At 34.2% G+C, this 20,071-nt stretch overlaps 2 non-coding genes across 2 annotated transcripts; one reads left to right on the plus strand and one right to left on the minus strand.

The window, feature by feature from the left end:
- Positions 1–2,675: 2,675 nt before the first annotated feature.
- On the plus strand, positions 2,676–2,782 carry LOC121214156 (small nucleolar RNA R71). Its single transcript, XR_005909742.1, has one exon. It is a non-coding gene; the product is annotated as a small nucleolar RNA R71 (small nucleolar RNA).
- Positions 2,783–11,962: 9,180 nt separating this feature from the next.
- Positions 11,963–12,068, minus strand: LOC121214166 (small nucleolar RNA R71). The gene has a single exon (XR_005909752.1). It is a non-coding gene; the product is annotated as a small nucleolar RNA R71 (small nucleolar RNA).
- Between the last annotated feature and the right edge of the window lie 8,003 nt (positions 12,069–20,071).

Below are 20,071 nucleotides of genomic sequence, written 5' to 3' on the forward strand. Positions count from 1 at the left end.
CTCTTTGCATCTCTTCAGTACCTTGCCATCATGCTTGAAAACCTCAACAAAATTTTCATGCATCTTTGAAAAGTAAATATTGCCATCATGCATCATTGAAAAGTTGCAGATGCATTACATAAACCAAAAGGCATTCATCTAAAAGCAAACGTACCGTATGGACAAGTGAAGGTTGTTTAATGTTGTTCTTCCGGGGCTACAACTATTTGGTTATATCCCAAATAACCATCTAAAAAATAATGAAATTCATTACCTACCAGTCGATCTAACATCTGATCCATAAAAGGCAACGAAAAATGGTCCTTCCGAGTGGCTTTATTCAACTTTCTACAACCAATACAGATTCTCCAACCAATAATAGTTCTTGTTGGAATTAACTCATTACTCTCATTTTCAACAATCACGATTCCACCTTTCTTCGGCACACATTGCACCGGACTTACCCACGAACTATCTGAAATAAGATAGATGATTCCTGCATCTAACCATTTGATCACTTCCTTTCTCACATCTTCTTTCATAATAGGATTGAGCCTCCTTTGCCTATCAATTCGAGCTTTTTCACCTTCTTCTAAAATGATTTTATGCATGCAAAAAGAAGGGCTTATACCTTGAATATCAACTATGGTCCAACCAATTGCTTTATTAAATTTCTTTAGAACAGCAATTAGTTGCTCCTCTTGATCTTTCATCGGTTTAGCTAAAATAATCACAGGCAAAGTAGAACAATCACCTAAATAAACGTATTTGAAATGGGAAGGAAGTACCTTTAGTTCGAGTTTAGGTGGTTCTTAAATTGACAACTTGGGTTGCGCAAATTCTCCGACTTCCAACTCCAACAGTTCAAACTGTGTGGATTGAATAAAATTTCCCCGATTGGCTTCCATCAAAGCCATGTTTTCTTCACCTTCTTCATCCTCCAAAGGGTCAAAATCTAAGGCTTTCTGCAATGGATCTTCTTCAAAATTACTTTCCATATAAACCAAGGTTTCTATCTCTTCCATAACTGAACACTCCTCTGCCGAATCGAGAAATTTTATCGCTTTAAGAAAGTTAAAGGTTACCTGATTGTTTTGAACTCGCATGGTGAGTTTTCCTTTCTGTACATCAATTACCGTTCTTACCGTGGCTAAGAAAGGTCTCTCCAGGATGATCAGCACTTCCTTGTTTGCTTCAAAATCTAAGATAATAAAATCAGCAGGAAAAATAAATTTATCGACTCTTACCAAAACATCCTCGATCTTTCCTTCGGGATATGCTAAAGATCGATCTGCTAGCTGAAGCGTCACAGTTGTAGGTCTTACTTCACCCATCCCTAAAATCTTGAAAATAGACTTAGGCATCAAGTTGATACTCGCTCCTAAGTCACACAAAGCTTTACCATAGTGAGATTCACCAATGTTACAGGGTATATTAAAGCTTCTTGGGTCTTTCAATTTCGGTGGCAATTTGTTCTGCAGGAACGCACTGCACTCCTTTGTCAAGGCAACAGTCTCATACTCACTCAATCATTTCTTCTTTGACAGTATATCATTCATAAACTTCACATAATTCGTCATTTATTATAAAGCCTCTACCAATGAAATATTGACGTGTAACTGCTTCAGAACATTCAAAAACTTCTTGAATTGCACCTCCAATGTCTGCTTGTTTTGCTGTAATCTTTACGGATATGAAGGTCATGGAACTTTCGGTTGAACCGGACAACTTTTCTAAGTAGGTAAATCTGAATCCAAAGAAGATGTTAAAATATCTAAATTCACTAAGTGAGGGTTTACCTTGTCAAACTTTGTAGATTCTAATTCCTTTGGTGTAGGAACTTCAACAGTTGGTTGATTCTTCTCAACAGGCTTATCTTCAACATCAATCAATCGGGGTTCTAGAATTTTACCACTTTGCAATGCCACTACCTTGATATGTTCTTTACCCAAATTTCTTGGATTCTCAATATCGCTCGGCAAGGTTCCTTGCGGTCTTTATGTAGCTCCATAGCTAACTAACCCATTTGGTTTTCTAAATTTTTCAATGTTGCTACTTGGCTTTGGATCAAAGCGTCATTCTTTGCCATGTACACTTTCAACAAGTTCTCTAAACTATTTGATGCCTCAGCTTAAGGTGGTTTTGGAGCTTGCTGATTAAACCCTTGAGATTGGTTGGGTCTTTGCTGTAATAAGTTGTTGTTCGGTCCATTTCCTTGGTTGCCCCAAGAAAAGTTAGGATGATTACGCCATGAAGGATTGTAGAAGTTGGACTGGGGTCCTTCTCCACTTCTATTTTGATATTGATTCCCTACGTAGTACACTGACTCAGGATTTGATAGGCAATTCTCAAAAGAATGACCTTCCCCACAGTACACACAGGAAACTATTTCAAACGGACTTGGTGACTGAGCTGCAAAATTATTAGTACTATTACCGATTAACATAGAGGAAATAGATAATACCTGAGCTGATAACGAAGTGAAGGACTCAACTTCATGAACTCTGACTACGCGTCTTCCTGAAGTTGTTCGATTTGTTGGCCATTGATAGTTATTACTAGTGATCCTCTCGATGATCTTATAAGCCTCATTATAAGACTTAGACAAAATTGCACCATTCACGGAAGCATCTACCGTCAATCTTGTATGTGCGTTGAGATCATTATAGAATGTCTCTAACTAGATACAGTGAGGAAGCCCATGATGAGGACACTTACGAATTAAATCCTTGAATTGTTTCCAACCCTCATACAAAGACTCGTCATCCAATTGTTGGAAAGTTGAGATCTCGTTCCTCAACTTAGTATTTTTTCCAGGTGGGAAATACTTAACCAAAAATCTCTCTGCTAATTAATGTCATGTAGATATGGAACATGGTGGCAATGAATTGAGTCATGCCCATGCTCGATCTCGCAACGAGTACGGAAACAACTTCAACCTCAGTGCGTCATCAGTCACACTGGCTATCTTGAATGAATCACTCACCTCCATAAACAATTGAAGGTGGAGATATGGATCTTCCATGGGCATACCATTAAATTGGCCCACCATTTGTAGCATTTGAAACATCACTGGTTTCAATTCAAGCTCGGTTGCCTCAATATCTGGCCTTCTAATTCATAGGTTTAACTCAATGAAAAGTAGGACAGCATATTGTCTGATGCATCGATCCCTATCATCGACAATGAGGATAAGATTTCGTGCATGATCGGCTTCATTACCTTGGTCTTGATTCTGATTTCCAAGGTCCATCTCAACTTGTCTTTAAGCTGTTTGTTCACGTCTTATTAGTCTGAAAGTTCTCTCAATTTTAGGGCCTATAGAGAGTAAATCGATAATTCGATCTATGCTCATAAACACCTGAAAAGAAAATCACAAAAATTAAAAAGAATAAATTAGTAATGTTAGAAAATAAATCAAGTTGAAAATAAATAATTTCACAAAAAAATGACTATCGCAATAATTGACAATCCCCGGCAACGGCGCCAAAAACTTCTACCGCTTAGGATTGTGCAAGTGTACACAGTCGTTATCAAGTAATAAGTAAGTATCGAGTTATCGTCTCCACAAGGGTTGTATTTGTGCTAAGTCACTTAATTTTTAAAATTATATTAACAATTTGGTAAATAAAAACACAATATAGTTGAGAAGTGGTGATTAAAATATATTAAACTAAATGTAATGATCCTTAATACCAATTATCCTAAGTATACAAACGTTATGATTGAAATAGATTTTAGTAAAATTAAACACAATTTACAACAATTTAACATAAATAAACTAGGACAATTACTTTAATTAAAATCAATTTATTATCAACATGCTTAATAACATTTGGAAAACATTCCATGGTAACTCGACCTTTCATGAGTTTGGAAACCACATTAGGTCCTTTCAGAATCCTTTACTTAGTAAATACGCATTGTACTGATCCTTATTTACTAAGGGTTTCTTAGCATTTGTGTGAGGTACTAGGGACGTGTTAGGTTTGAAATAATTTAATCACACAAATCTAAAAACTATGCAGATAACAGAGCTTGGTTAGAGTTGTTATGCAACCTACAATTTAATCGTGTTAGGATCTAAATTGAGCATGCACATTTCAATTATGCGTCCATTAGTCATCGTCTGGTTGGGATCCCTCAGCTAATTTAGGTGCATTTCAATCACGTATGAACGAAATACAGACTTGATTTGAATTGAAAACATGATCAAATGAGGAGCAAATATTATAAGCATGAATCAAATAAATATTATTTAAATCAAAGCAATCATCCTAGCTTAAATAAAATTAAGTTAACATTGTTGTAAACAAGAACAAAGGACACATTGCAAACATCTTTATACTAAGTTAAAGAAAAGAAAGATTAAACCCAATTCAGAGTGGCAGTTACCCAAGACTCTGACTGACGAGACTCATTCGTTCCTTTACTTTGCTCCTTTACTGATGGTTCTCCAAGGTGGCCGACCAAGGGTTTTTTAAGAGGCTTAATCGCTAAAATATCTATGAAGAGATGATGCCAGACGTGGGAATGGAAAAGGCTAAGAGAAAAAGAGAGAATGATGCTTGATGGATGCTTGAGGGATGATGAATGAAGGAATTAGAGGGCCTTATACATAGGTGAGGAGAGAGAGATAGTTTGCTAAAAATAAGAGTTTCCATCTTTTGAAGCATCTTCCATGGGTGGCCGGCCATAATTTTAGTAAGTTGAGCTAATTTTTCCTTGATTTTTGGTCAATTTGTGTGCCACAACAACACAGGACTGAGACTCGGTCAAGTGCAAATCTTCAGGGAAGTCTCTAATTTCTTCAACTCTTCAAGGACCTTGTGCTAATTAAACCAAAAAGTGGTTTATGGACAGCCATGTTCAACTAAATTTTGAGTTGACTTGGTCTCCAATTTGGACGATTTTGTAATCCAGCAAAGCTATCAGACCTGTCTAAAATAAATCAATAAGTCAGAGGACCAAAGAATTAAATTTATCCAATTTAATTAATTAATTAAAACCAAAATTATTAATGAAATATTTTAAAATGAATTATTAAATATAATTTTATATTTTCTTATTTAATTTAATCATGCATAGCCCACTTGATAGGGGGTTGCGCGCGGACCCAGATCGAGTTGCCAAGTCACGAGAAATTCCTACGAAGGCTCTAGACGATCAGATATGAAACAAAACAGCAAAACTTAGTTAAAATCAATTAGATCTGACAACTAAAATACCCAAATCAATAAAGAAGCAGCCAAGAAACAAACACCCTTAAGAATAACAACTCTTAGACGCAAAGAACACGGATTTGTGAACGACTTAAATCCCAATCTGCCGAATCTGAGAAGAACAACCACAAACAACAAGTTAATCTTAAAAGTTTAGCAAATCGATGGAGTAAAGATAGGGTTTGGGACGGCAAGAACAAAATAAAGATTTAAGAATCAAAAACGATCTTTGAAGCCCAAAGAGATAGCGATTTGCCCAAATTGAAACAACAAGTTAATTTCACCAAAATTCCAGCAACCGAATTCAACCAGTGATGACAAAGGAGAAATCGACAAGAACAATGGAAAATAGTGATCTTGAACGATCTTTGCTACCAAGAAAAAGGGGCTGATCCGTTCTTTAATGATGAAGATGGCTGGAAAAAAATAATAAGGTTAAATAATTAAGATAAAGAATCGACACAGGCAGAATTTAAAAGAAAAGAACTGAACAGCAAGTAATTAAGATAAGTTCTAAGAAGCCTTGAAATCCCGAAAGATTTCACAACTCCCTTCAAACGGCTCTAATCTCCCCTCCAATGAAGATCAATGGCAAGAATAAGGCTGAAGATGGCTCCCACAATAAAAAAGATTGTTAAAACTACTTCTAAAGAAAACTGAAGAGAAAATTCTTGGAGAACTCAAAGAGAATTTTCACTCAAAGCAAATCTGAAATTTTTAATGTAATTGTAATGTGTGTGTATGGCCGACGAAGCCTTACATATATATAGGCCTATATTATTTTCCTAACCCTATTAGAAAACTAAAACTAAAAAAAAACTCCTAATTATTTGATTTAAAGGAAAATTCGGCCAAGGGCTTTTAATTGAGCCTCTTGGACTGAATATTTACATAGTAATTAATTTATAAAGTCTAAAATTGAAAGTAAGTATTTAAAGAATTAAAATTTTACAAATTGGGCCACTTTGACAATTTAGCCTGATTTTCAACTAAGTCTCATTTAACTTTCTGGATTGGGCTTGGAACATCTTATTAGGCCTTATCTTCAAGAACTTGGGCTTGTAATCCGTTCTCTCCCGAAATTGGCTTGTTAATGCTCGTAACTGAGATCCAATGCGCCTTAGTTGCAAGATTCGATTTCTTGGACCAAGATTTCCAAGATTTGAAATCTTGATTTTCTTGATTCTTGAAATCACTCAAAAGAACAAAATTGGACCAAGATTCGGTTTCTTAATTTTTTTGAAAATAAGAAAGTGAATCTTGATTTTCTTTTTCCTTCGTATATGCATCTAAGGCCTTTGTGACTCGTATCATTCCCCCCTTCCTCAAAAATATTCGTCCTTGAATCTAAAAAATCAAATGGAGATAAGTCAGCCACATTGAAAGTAGAACTTGTAGTCCAATCATAAGCATAACAAAACAAGTATAACGCATGCGAATGGATAGATTCAGGTTACCATGCAAACAAGCTAATTTACTCGCCAATGCCTTGTCAAATATTCGAAACAAAGATGGACATGTTTTAAGGCATTCAATCATCTCAAATTGTTTTCACAAACCATGAATAAATCGCGAGTAATAAATCAAATGGTAAACGTAATCATCACAAGTAGGTATTTGAAAAGGTTGACACGGTTCACAGAGTTGCACAATCATGCCATGCATTAATCGACGGTCTATAGATTCACTCACACATGCATTATCAGAAACAAGAATCTTTTTATCAACCATCAAAACAGATAGATCATCAATAAATAAAATAGGACAGTCAAGCACATTTCGATCTAAGTGTTTTACAAAAATTAAATCATCAACACGATCTTTGTCACTATCCGAGGAGTACAAAAGTGTTTCAAAAGTTTCAAGCATCTTACCTTTATAAGAAGAAGAACACGGGTCGATTTTACCTTTTCCATTTAATACAAACCTTCGCTCATCAGGGCCATAGTGTAGTCGAAGCTCCGTTGTTGAGTTAACCTTTATCAAATGGAACTCAAACTTCATGTATAACCACAGAAACTGTTTAAGGCACAAATATAAATTGAAAACAAATTTGGAAAATTTCGTTACCTTATTCAAAAACCAAGTATCAAAACAATAAAAAGTATTTGCACGCAATAGATGATGCTTGATTTTCCAACAAAATATACCAAAACAGATTCCGGGTTTAAAAACTTGATTTTTATTAGTCATGTCGAAGTGTAACAAAGATTTCATTAAACCAATCAAGTTAAACCATGAGGATTTTCGCATACATACCAACATATATTGAAAACTTTTTTATTCACCAAAACAGATTTGCACAAATTCGCGGATTTTACACTTGGTAAATCAAGAGAATAACAACTCACGCTTTCTTTCGTAATGAATTTATCAACCACAATCAAAGAATAACAATTAATCAGATCAAAATGAGGGGATTTTTTAAGAACTAAGTCACCAAAATTTTTATCAATAATTTTCAAATCTGCACGGGACTCGGTTGCTAAAATTTCCTTACCTCGCTTACCTTCGGGCTCATGTAGTGTGATTTCATCTTTGCCTATGTTGATCGTATGAAACCGTCTTTCATTTGAGAGGTATTGAAGTTGAAAGTTATCTTTCGGTATTTCGAGAACCTGAAAAGTAGCAACACAAGAAAAAATCATATCTTGGTTAGTGGAAACATTCCTCACTACCCTTTCCTCATCTTTTTCTTTTGTTTCTTTTTTTCATCTCTCAATCTGATTCCATATTTGCTAATTTTCTCACATCAACATCTCTTGCCTCTCTTTTCTTTTTATTTCTTTTTGTGTCTTCCTTTCATTACAAGACAGAGATGTTACAAATGAATCAGAACGGAAAGACTCTCGTTGGGTATGTACGGAATGACTTGCATACGAACAATGATCCCCTTGGAAAACTTCACTCTCGAAACTTTCTTTGCATTGTCTTGAATTTCTCATTGAATAGGAGTCATGATATGAATCTCTTCTCGAATATTCGTTGGATGTTCATCTTCTTGGCACTCTCATTTCTGCCCTTTCACTTGAGTTAAGTTGTCCTCGTTGGGCTCTTTTCTCCACTCGCATCTCATTGATAGTAGCACTCAATGTTCGAAGTATGGCAACCCGTTCATCTAAATGTTGTTGGATCATTTTAAATTTATCATGGACATCATTATGGTCATCATCAACTTGACCAAGTCTAGACATTTTTTTTCTTTTTTTCAAAAACCTGCAAAACAAACACTAAACACTCAAAAATCACCGTTAATCACTCAAAAAGGAAAATCAAATTCTCAAAGAGGTAGAATTCAGTCTTGTGAGTTATTTATTAGAGTCTATATCAATCAATTAGAAAGTGTATGAACCGAAACTACCAAAGAATCCTAATTTGCACTAGGAGTCTAAAAAGTGACGAGACACCAATTGATTTGTGTCGCACCGAGGAAGAATTGTGCACACTTTTAAATCCTACTAACACAAGAAACAAGAAGGTGTTAGATAGTGTAAAGGAAGAATAAAAGAAAAACAAATGAAAACCTACAGCTAAGAATCAATAAAAATTGTTGAAACCTGAAAACCCGAAAAACTGCGGAGTAACTTGGCAACTTCGTTCGAGGTGTTCCCAATCTCCAAAAATCACAAAATTTAAACTGGAATGTCCTTAAATATTTTATTTTTGATCTAGAAATTTTTGGCACTAAACTCAACCCGCTGAATATTTTTTAAATTTTTTTCTTGATTTCATATTTTTCAATTTTTTGACTTTTTCTACTGTTTTTTTTGCGGGAAATATTTTTTTATAATCTACCACAGTTCTAAAAATATGCATATAAAATCTCAGACCAATCAAAAAACGTTTACCCACTCAAATAATTTTTTTCCAAAAATTTTTCTAGGTGAAAATTACTGTTTAATGTTTTAAAAAGGAGATCAGTTTAGAATCACCCAAGAACACTCAAAACACCCAAAATCTGATACCAAATGATAGGGGGTTGCGCGCGGACGAAGATCGAGTTGCCAAATTGATAATATTTTCGAGAATGGCTATTAGGAAATTAAATCAATATCTGAGAATGAGTTTTAAATTACTTTAATTTTGAAAATAGGATTGATTTTTAAAAGTGTCAAAATTGAAGCTTTTACGAAGAAATTTACCTAAAATTGTAAATTCAACCTAAAAACCTCCATTCTCCAAATTGATTTCACGATAGTTTACTCTCCATAGTTGTTCTTGCCGTCCATTCCATTCTCTAAACTCTCCCAATCTATTTTTACTTCCAACTCCTAATCCCTCTTGATTTCTAACATTCTTTGAACCATAAATCTCCATTGAAACCAAGAAAAACACCCAAAAATCTCATTAATTTCACCATCTTCTTTACATGTGGGTTTTTCTAAGATTTGTGTCAAAGCCTATTTTTCTCCCATCAAAGGTAACCATTTGTTTTTCTATAAGCTTTAAGTGATATCTAGTCTCTTAAACTAAATTTTTAGCCATTAAAACTCATGTTTTAAATAAAAGCCAAAAATTGGGTTATTAATGGTGGATTTTGGGATTGTCGATTAAGACATTGTTTCAAAGTGTTTTTCAAATTGTTTAAACATGGTAAACATGTTTCTAAAGTTACTTTGAAGTTTGATTAAGAATTTTCAAGTTTTAATGATTTTCTGTCATAATGGTCAAAAGTTTTTGACAAATATTAATACCATGAACTTATTTTTTTAATTTAAAGGTTGGGAATTTTTCATAGATGAATATGTAGAAAAACAGAATTTGTTTCGTGCGAAAATCTTAAGTGTACACTGAGATATTCGGAGTTTAAGTTTTCTATTTCGAAGGTTTCAGTTAAAAGAGAACGTAACTTAGGCTATTTTATGACTGATTTTTGATTGTATGTTTGTGTGGTTTGTCTTGTCGAAGTGTCAGAGTCAATAAGACCTTCAATGAGTAGAGACAAAGGTAAAGAAAAGCATATTTGAGCTTTCAGCTTTTTGGTGAAAGCATATTTTGGTGAGTGTTTTGGAATAGATGCTCATAGATGATTCATTGTGTAATTGATAATTTAGAGGTAGCCTAAATCCCTACTATAAACTCCGAGTGTAATTGTCCTCAGACCTATGGTTAAATTTGATATATATGTGTTGGTACAATTGAGAAATTATGAATAAATATAATATGCTATGGCATGTGTTATAAGCTTGTGATGATTGTTCTAAAAGAGATTATGTGGGTATGTTATTCATGCCATGTGAAATTAAATATGTGGGTATGTTTTCATACCATGTCGCAGTGATTATAATGTGCTAACGTTGTAAATATGTGATAATAATGTGGATATTTTGGCCTTGTGATCTTATGAGACCATTGGATATAGTTGGCATACCATAGGATTGTGAGTACTTACCTTTGTGATGTGATTTTTGGGCGTTGAGGCCTAGGGACAATTTTTGGAGAGATAAGCAAATGTGATCTAAGCTCCATTCACTGGGATATATGTGTTTGGTGTGTTGGAGAGTAACTATATGCATCACTTATGGGACATGTTTGACTCTACGAGTCTTTTTGGTGTGTTGGAGATCCATGTATCTGATGAGTTGTGATAGATTCCACTTTATGTTTCATAACCTCAAGAGCCAAACTATCAACAAATGCGAATAACAAGTGATGTGATATGTGCTTAAATAATCATGTGATTAATGTGTAATAGTATAAATGGGAGATGATTAAATGTGTGAAATATGATATTAGAGTTAAATATGTGATGAATATGTGACATGTCTACTTAGTCAATGCATAATGACTTGTTTGTGTAGTGGTTGTTCTAAGCATTCACTGAGCTTGTTAAGCTCACCCACTCCTTTTCAACCATTGCTGATAAGTAGTGCCAGTGTGAGAAGTGTGGTCTCGAGGGGTGATCCAAGGCAGAAACTTTAGTTGTTATAGTAGGTGATATTTGTTTATTTTTGTTTTGCAAATAAAAGGCAATGTGGTAGACCATAAGTTAGTTTCTTATGATTTTAGTTTTTTGCATGCCCGTTATATTTGGGAAATTTTTTACTTTAAACATGATGTGTAGGACTGTTATTTGAGACATTTTGATATTTATTTTATGAAGCAATTGATGCATAATGTTTAGAACTAATTTGGAATGATCTATGTGTTGATATATGTTGTGTTTTTATGGTCTAGAACAGAGGTATCCATATTTGGGTTTAAAAATGATACCTCTGCAATTGTTGAAGTGCAAGAAGTTAGTTTTGTGAGTTGTTATCAATATTTTATAATGAGTATCAATACTCGGGGTGAAATTATCGACACCTAATTAGATGTACCAATAAATTTTGAGATTTTGGGTTTTAAACAAGAAACTATAAGCTATTTTGGTATCATTTTTTTAAGCGATAGTGATACCACTTGAGAGAATTATCGATACCATATCTCCGGTATCGACGTAACAATTCTGAAAATTTTACCATATGGTCCAATTGCATGTACGATTATTATTTTTAGTACATTTAAAGTATGTATGGCATGTTTAACGATAAGTGGTGAATGTATGACTCATAACTTATATATATTATAAGTAAAAGATGACGATTTTTTACTTAGGAGACTATTTGTAAAGTATACAATGCGTAATGGTGGTGTAGTGTCCTAGTATCTGGGCTCGGCAATCAGGCTGGTTAGACTCGTAGGCACCAAGGTTTATCACAACATGGGATGAACTCACCGGAAAGCTCTTACAGATGTTTTTCCCGATTAGCAAAGTAGTCAAAGTAAGGTGAGAGATTGTTGTTTTTAGACAAATAGAGGGCCAAAGTTTTTATGACGCATGGGAACGTTTCAAATATTGATTCAAAAATGGCCGCACCATAGATTTCTTGAGTACATACGACTGTAGGTATTTTATAATGGGTTGGATGCAAATACATGATCTGGATTAGACGGAGTAGTAGGAGGAGCCCTGTTGAACAGAACGTACGAGGATGCATATGAGATCATTGAGAATCTGAATAAACATTTGGTAATTTCGTAACCTTGATCACCCCGATTCGTTCCTCACACATGGATCCATGGTTAGGGTCGCCGATTTAGTTTTTTTGCTGCGCCGTAAGGGTGTCGGCGATCCAACAGATACTACATATGGTCAATGACTGGATAGACTTGAGGGAGAAATGCAATCAATGAGAACTGATGTCAAACAACTGCAGTCTAAGTGCACTAATTCAATAAGAACGTTGACTAAACTTGACGATCAAATGAGCCAATTGATGTGCATGATGGGTGACATCAAAAGACAAATTGGCATAGGTATTCCTAACAACACGAAAGATAATCCACGAAGAGAAGGTGAGGAGCATGTGAAAGAAAAGTACTAAGTAGCCCAAAAACTAGTACTCTAGAGACAATTGTAAAGAATATTGATGATCTTCAAGAGGTATCCCTAGAAGCAAAAGATGAGCCAGAGTTAGAGGAGGTAATCACACCGGCAATAGAGACAAAGAAGGAAATAACTAAAGATTCTTCCAATACAAAAAACAAATTCCCTTCAAGACTAGAAGGAAAAAAAGTGGGATGAGGATGAATTTGTAAGTTTCCTAAATGTATTGAAAACATTAAATGTTAATCTACCTTTAATTGAGTTAAATGAAAAGGTTCCCAAATACGCAAAGTTTTTAAAAGAGATCATGGTTAGGTGTAAGTAAATTAAGGCAAGAGAACAAGTTACTTTAGATGCTTCCTGTCGCCTGATTATTTCAAGACCTTGGAAGCTTTACTATTCCCATAGAAATAGGGAGCATTCATTTTTAATAGAGCTCTATGCGATCTAGGAGCTAGTATTAATTTAATTTCTCTATCAATTTTTGAAAAACTCGGGTTAGGGAATCTGAAAACTACTCAGTTAACATTATAGTTGGCTGACAGGTCTTCAATACGTCCAAACGAGGTATTGGAAGATGTGTTAGTTAAAGTACGAACTTTCATTATCCCTGTAGACTTTGTGGTGCTTGATTTCAAAGAAGATCGTGAGATATCGGTCTTACTAGGAAAACCCTTTTTAGCCACTTTTAGATCCACCATTGATTTAGAAAAGAATGAACTAACTATGAAAATTAATGGTGAGACTGAAACTTTTAAGTGTGGCCATAAATTGAGCGAGGAGGATAAGAGGAAGTTAAGAGAACAATGTAAAAAATTATTTATTTCTAACATCCCCGAGTCAAGAGCCACGCTTCCTTTTATGCATGCATAAAGAATAAATAGGTCTAAAGAAAGGGGCAAATGGGCAGAAGTGGAATGGCACGATAGAAGATGGACCAATGCTGACAGAATAGGAAAATCCTCCACCGGTGAATTGATGACATTGTCGGACGAATCCGACAGTAAAACTTAAAAATTAGTTGAATTGTTGCCTAACTTTTGTAAATTATTGTATATTTAACTAACCACCTAGTTTAGATTGTGACTTTTATTTGATATAAAAGTTGGATAATTTAGATGAAATAGAGTTAGTGTTGCGACATTGCCCCAATGAGTCACAACATAGTAGAAAGTTTCCTTCATACCTCCAAATTGGCGAACGTGTCACGACATGGAACCTCTATGTCGCGACAACGTTGCAAATTTCTGCAGGATTGCCACGACCCATTCGCGCAACCCGATGACCTACCCTTCATTTAACTCATTTTTTAACCTTTTAAAACCCTATTTTATAACTTAAAACCATATATAATTCTAATTAAAACACCTATTAACCCCTATTCCCTCCAACTCACTCAAATTTCTCAAAACCTCTTAAACCCTAAACCCTTAATTTCATAAACATTCTATTTCCTCTTCACAAACTCTTCAATCATACTTGGTGCAACAAGGAATGGAAATATCACGGGAAACAAAGAATTCAAACGAACTTTGATTATATATTTAAGGTTAAGGGTTCCTAAATTCAACTTTTTACTGTTTTATTGAATTGTTTGCTCAAGTATTTCATTAGAATTGAAATATCAAGCCTCCTAGGAAAGTTAGGCGAACTATGGAAACGGATCCATCGATGGTTCAAAATCCCTCTACCTTCTAAAATTTAAATTTTAAAAAATATTTTAATAAAGTTCAAGGAAAAAGATTCATTCAAGAGAAGGGATTTGATCCGTCGATGATCCTGTGTGAGGAAATATGGCCTTAAATAAGATATCATAGATGGAAACATTTTTGGATGATCCCGAAAGAGAATGTTGTGTTCTCTATTGTTCAAGAGTTTTATGTGTCTTTACAGGACCAAGAGTCTAGAAATACTGAAGGCCATATGTTGGATATGGTACTTGTGCGAGGGAAGGAAGTACAAGTAACCCCTCGAATTATTTGTGACCTTTATAATGCTCCATACTATAAGAATGATTTTATTGATAAAACTGATTTAGAATATTTTCGAGATATAGATATGGATAGTATTATAAACTTTTTGACTGAAGGGAGGGGTGAATGGAAATATTGTGTAGGCACCAATATCCCAGTATCCTTTCATCAAACAATTATGTTTCTTGAGGCTAAGATGTGGATTCAATTTGTGTGTACACGTATAGTACTTGCTTTAAATGTTTCTAATGTTAATACTTTTAGAGCAGTTTTACTCTATGCTATTCAGTAGAAAAAGTAGGTTTGCATCGGTAAATGGATCCACCAAAACATGAAAAGATGTATTAGTAGCCCGAAGGTTGGAGTTTTCTTTCCTCTTCTAATGACGGGCTTATGCAAAAAGGTGGGTGTACCTATGACATCTACTGAGCAAATGCTGAAACCTTCTAGAAGTATCATCGAAGACATATTGTTCCAATAATACATTGAGCTACAAGTCAAATAGATAAAAGATTGGAACTAGTGATAGCAAGAAGCGACAACAACACCAACTTCATCTCAGAGGTTGACACAAGCTCAACAAGAAGTTGGTGAGAGTAGTCATCCAAAGCTAGATTAGATGATTCAGTGGATGCAGGAATCAAGACCAAATTTTCAAGAATTTGCTAGGCAAAAAAACATCTGGGTCCCCAATTATACACCTAACATGTGTGGGTCGACATATATGGAAAAAGAAGAAGAGGGGCTAGATAGCGAGGAGGATGATAAGGATGACAAAATTGAGGAGATAAATCTTGATGGGAATGATTGAACATTTTTATTTTTGAAAACTTGTATTAATTTTCAGATTTTTTTTAACTTTGTAGTTGTAGGACTAATCTAGTTTCTTATTATTGCATCTTGTTTAAGTTTTCTCTATAGGACCCAACAGAAATGAGACACAAATAATTTGAGCTAACACGATCAAAAGAGGAAGCACCCACCATTAGTAGTTGGAGGGACCACGATGAATTGGGTAACTTCCTTCCTTATTTATTTATACGCTGCACATTGAGGACAATGTGTCAACTAAAGTGTGGGGGGAACATAGAAAACTTGCTTATTTTTCATTTTTCTTTGATTTTTTTCTTTTTTTCAGTGTGCTTGAGATTGTAAAAATACAAGTGATTGCTTATGTTTATGAATAAATCTGGCATGATGGTGGGAGACTTTAATTTTTTTATTATTTGACTACTAAAGTTCTATATGTTACACTGTAAATAGGTATTAAGCCATCATTTGTACCAAGTGATATAGAAAATACAAGGAAACGAGCATGCTAGTATGAATGATAAATGGCTGAATTTGTATTTGTTTGGTTGCTTAAATTTATGCATATTGAGATATTTAAGGATGACCTAAGGCATTGTTTGGAACACATCTCGAGCCAAAAAGTTGTCTTATTTATTTTCCACCTTTAGTACCAATTTTTGAGCCTGTTGACACTTCTTGATGAACCTCATTACAAACCCCGAGCCTATTTGGTTTCTCTGAAGAGATCTAATTTGTAAAGGCGGTCAAATTTTGGGGATTCATGGTACTATTTAAATAATCATGCTTTTCTTAAACTCTACACTTCAATTCATTCACCATGTTTTATTCCTCCATCTATTCCATATTCTTTATGAAAGCCACGATGAACTAATCTTTCTATGGGGGATTAGCGAGTGGAGGCATGATCTATTAACTATTTTATAGTGTTACTCAATAGATTAGTTGTTTAGGAAAGGAAAAGCATGAAACAAACCCTATGCCTGACAACCCTGAGAAGTCATCAAGGTGAGAATTCACCCAAAATTAGTATTGTCCATCCATGAACACCTTCACCCCAAGCCAGTCTAGACTGTGACGTCAGAAGATAAGTAATCCTTGCTGACTTGTTATGTTAGTGGAACATCGGAAGATCCTGCTAGGGTAGCAACTAATTTGTTGACGAGGAACCCGAAATGACAGTTGATTGGGATTGCCGAAGCAAGCTAATCACCCATTATCATATTGGACTCCTACTTTTTCTATCTTTTGAAAATTAGTTTTCTTTTATTATATTTTATTTTATTCTTAGTATTACAAAAATCCTAAAAACCTCCTATTTATGTTTCCATACTATAGGTCTTTTAGTGCGTAGGTTAAAATTGATCTAGCCTCTGCCTCCCTTGGGTACGATTCTCGGAGTACTCACCAACTCCATTGTAAAACTATATTACAACTAAACCCATATACTTGCGGATGCCACCTCATAATTCTATATTTTAATGTAGTATTCACACTCTAGACGTTAGTACGTCCGAAGCTGGTCATTCATCTACCTTAATTTTCCTACGCCTAGACATAATTTTCTTTAAAAACTTGGCATTTCTTTAAAAACTTGGCTTACTTAGGAACTTTCTCAAATAATTCAATCAAGGGTAGGTTAACATTTAATGTCTTGAACAAGTTCAGAAAACTTACAAACTCGTCTTCATCCTACTTTGTGTTTTCCTTTATCCTTGAATGGAAAGGTATTTTTGCAACAACAAAATCTTTGGTTGTTTCAATATCTAGCTCAACTGCCAACGCAACTACTTCCTGTGGTTCTGATTTGTTGTTAGCTTTTAGGGATCTTTCTTAAAAATTATTAGTATTCTCCATGTTTAACTCTTGAGTTGGTTTTTTAGGCTACTCAGTACTTTACCTGATCGACGTGTTATTACTTTCACCTGCTCATTCCCTTCCTTATAAGGATCATTTTCTATATTACTAGGAATACCTGTGACAATTTGTCTTTTATTGTCACCTATCATGCTCATCAATTGGCTCATTTTATCTTCAAGTTTAGTCAATGTTCTCATTGAATTGGTGCACTCAAACTTCACCTTCTTTACTTCCGTTCCCATTGACTGCACCTCCCCCTCAATTATATCCAAACGTTGGCCACATACAGTATGGTCACTTGGGTTGGCCCTATCTTGAGGTTTTGTAAATAAGGAGGTTGATAGTTAGTATTTTTAACTAGGTCAAAGTTATTACCTCCTCATTGATTTCCTCCCCATCTTAGGTTTGGTGATCTCTCCATCCAAGATTGTATGTATTTGAATAGGGATTTCCACCCCTATCTCGGTAGGATTATTAGTATAATGGAAGAGTGGTTTATCTCCTCCATAAATGGATGGTGCACTCTTTTCAGCCTCTATTTGGTTAATTTTGTCCACCAGTTGTTGACATTTGTCATCTTCTTATACAAATTTCACCGTATATGGTCTTTGGCCATATGTGTATCGTTCAGTTGGCCACTAGCATGAATTCATTGTCCTACTTTCTATTAATTCATACGCATCCTCGTACGTTATTTTCATCAAGGCTGTTCTTACTATTCCATTTAATCTTGATCCCGAATGCACATCCAACCCGTTGTAAAAAGTCTACAGTCATAACCACTCAGGTAATCCGTTGTGTGGGCACTTCTGAATCAACATCTTGAAACATCCTGCTTTCTCCTTCTAACTACTTGAACATCGAAATTTCCTTCTTAACTAGACCGTTTTGCTTATGGAGAAGAACTTTTATAGGAATTTTCCTGCGAGCTCATCCAATGTCGTGATTGATTCTGGTGCCTACAAATCTAGCCAAGATAAAGCATTATTAATTAATGAAAAGGGAAACAACTAAAGATGAATAGCATCATCAATGACCCCATTTTACTTGAAGGTGTCACAAAGTTGTAGGAACCGTTTTAAATGCTGACTTATATCATCTATTATTGTTCCATGAAACTTTAAATTGTTCTGGATCATCTGGATCATGGTCACAATTATTGGCCATGATAGTTGGCCTCGTGATCTTTCGTAATTCAGTGTAGAGATTAAACTAATTTTTCTAGATCATCTGGATCATGGCTGGCTTAATCTCGAAATTATTGGTCGTGATCATTGGCCTCGTGATCTGCCATTATTTGGTGTAGCAGATTAAACTAATTTCTACACTATAGGAGCTTGAAAGCAAGCATTTTCATTAGGTTTTAATTATATTTTTGTAAGTTTTCCTAAAGTTAATAAATGTACAAATTGTGTCTTTTATTAACCTTAGGGGCTGAATGAGGCCTAAGGGTGAGCTCATGTGTAACAACTTGTTCTTAGTGGTGTCAAAAATAGTGGATTCTGAACCATAAATCTGACTTTTGAGTCTAAGAATTTTTATTATTTTATTTATGTGGGTCAAATAAAATATAATGATTTTTTTGGTTTAATTTTGCTAATTAAGAAAAATTAAAGTATAAGTGGTTGTCCAGAAAATCAAGTGGTTTAGGAAAATGAGGTATCAGGACCTCGTTTCTATAAACCGAGCTTGAAAATATTTTTATTAAATATTTACGGAGTTCTTTTTTTGGTATGTGAAGGTTCAGTTCGAAAATTTTATTTTTTAGATAGTTAATTAAGGAAACATGGCTCAAGTGTAAAATATATACAACTTAATCGTTATTGAATTATAATGATTAATTGGTTAAATTAAAATGAGTGGTAGGATTTGCATGGTAAATACACCATTTTCTTAATAGTGGGACAGTAAATAGGAATTTCATTTCATTATATACATTAAATTAAAAGTTAAAAATTATTATAATAAAGGTAAAACATAAAAATAATAATAATGGTTATCATCTTCTTGGTTGTCGCTCATTGAAACAAAAAGAAACAAACTTGAACTTCCATTTTTAAGAGCTTGAAGGTTCTACGACATTAGGTGTATGCATGTAAGCAATTTCTTTACCTGTTTTTAATCATTTTTATGTTTTTGATGTCGTTGCAATTAGATCCAGTTACCCCGTATCTCCGTTTTTGAAATAGTTAAATATTTTGGATTTTTTCATTAATGAATCTTAGTTGTTTATGATTTTAAATGATTAATTTGTAGTTTTTATTGTTGTTTAGGACTATTTTGTAAAGTGATTTTAGTTAGTTTTTAGCTAAAATACTAATTTGATGAAATATTAAAATTGACATGGAATTGTTGTGAATTTTGAATACTTTTGGACTGTGCTAAAATAGAAATAAATTTGGCTAGCATGTGTATTTGAAAAATTTTGTTAGATTTGGAATTTCGAATTTAAGGACTAAATTGAGAGAAATGTAAAAGTTTAGGGAAATTTTGTAAATAATAATAACTTAAAGATCATGCATAAAATATGTTGGAATATGTATTTGAATTTGATATATTGAATTTCATCATTATATAGATCAAGAATTAAATCGTACAGAGGTTAACCAAGAAAAATGAAAATTGTTTGTTAGTCCCTACTAGTCAACCGAAAGCACAATCTATGTAAGCTCATAGTATAATGATATTTGTATGTGTATTCCTTTATAATTATATTATTCTTCACTAGTTAATTGCACAGATGTGAAAATTCATTAGTTGTACATATATTATTATATGTTTCAATTAAGTAGAAATGGAAAAAAAAAAGAATATTTAGTAATGAAATTTAATTGTGAACTGTCTCTAATCGAGTGTAA

Source organism: Gossypium hirsutum, chromosome D01, assembly GCF_007990345.1.
Source record: "Gossypium hirsutum isolate 1008001.06 chromosome D01, Gossypium_hirsutum_v2.1, whole genome shotgun sequence".
Classification (NCBI taxonomy): domain Eukaryota; kingdom Viridiplantae; phylum Streptophyta; class Magnoliopsida; order Malvales; family Malvaceae; genus Gossypium; species Gossypium hirsutum.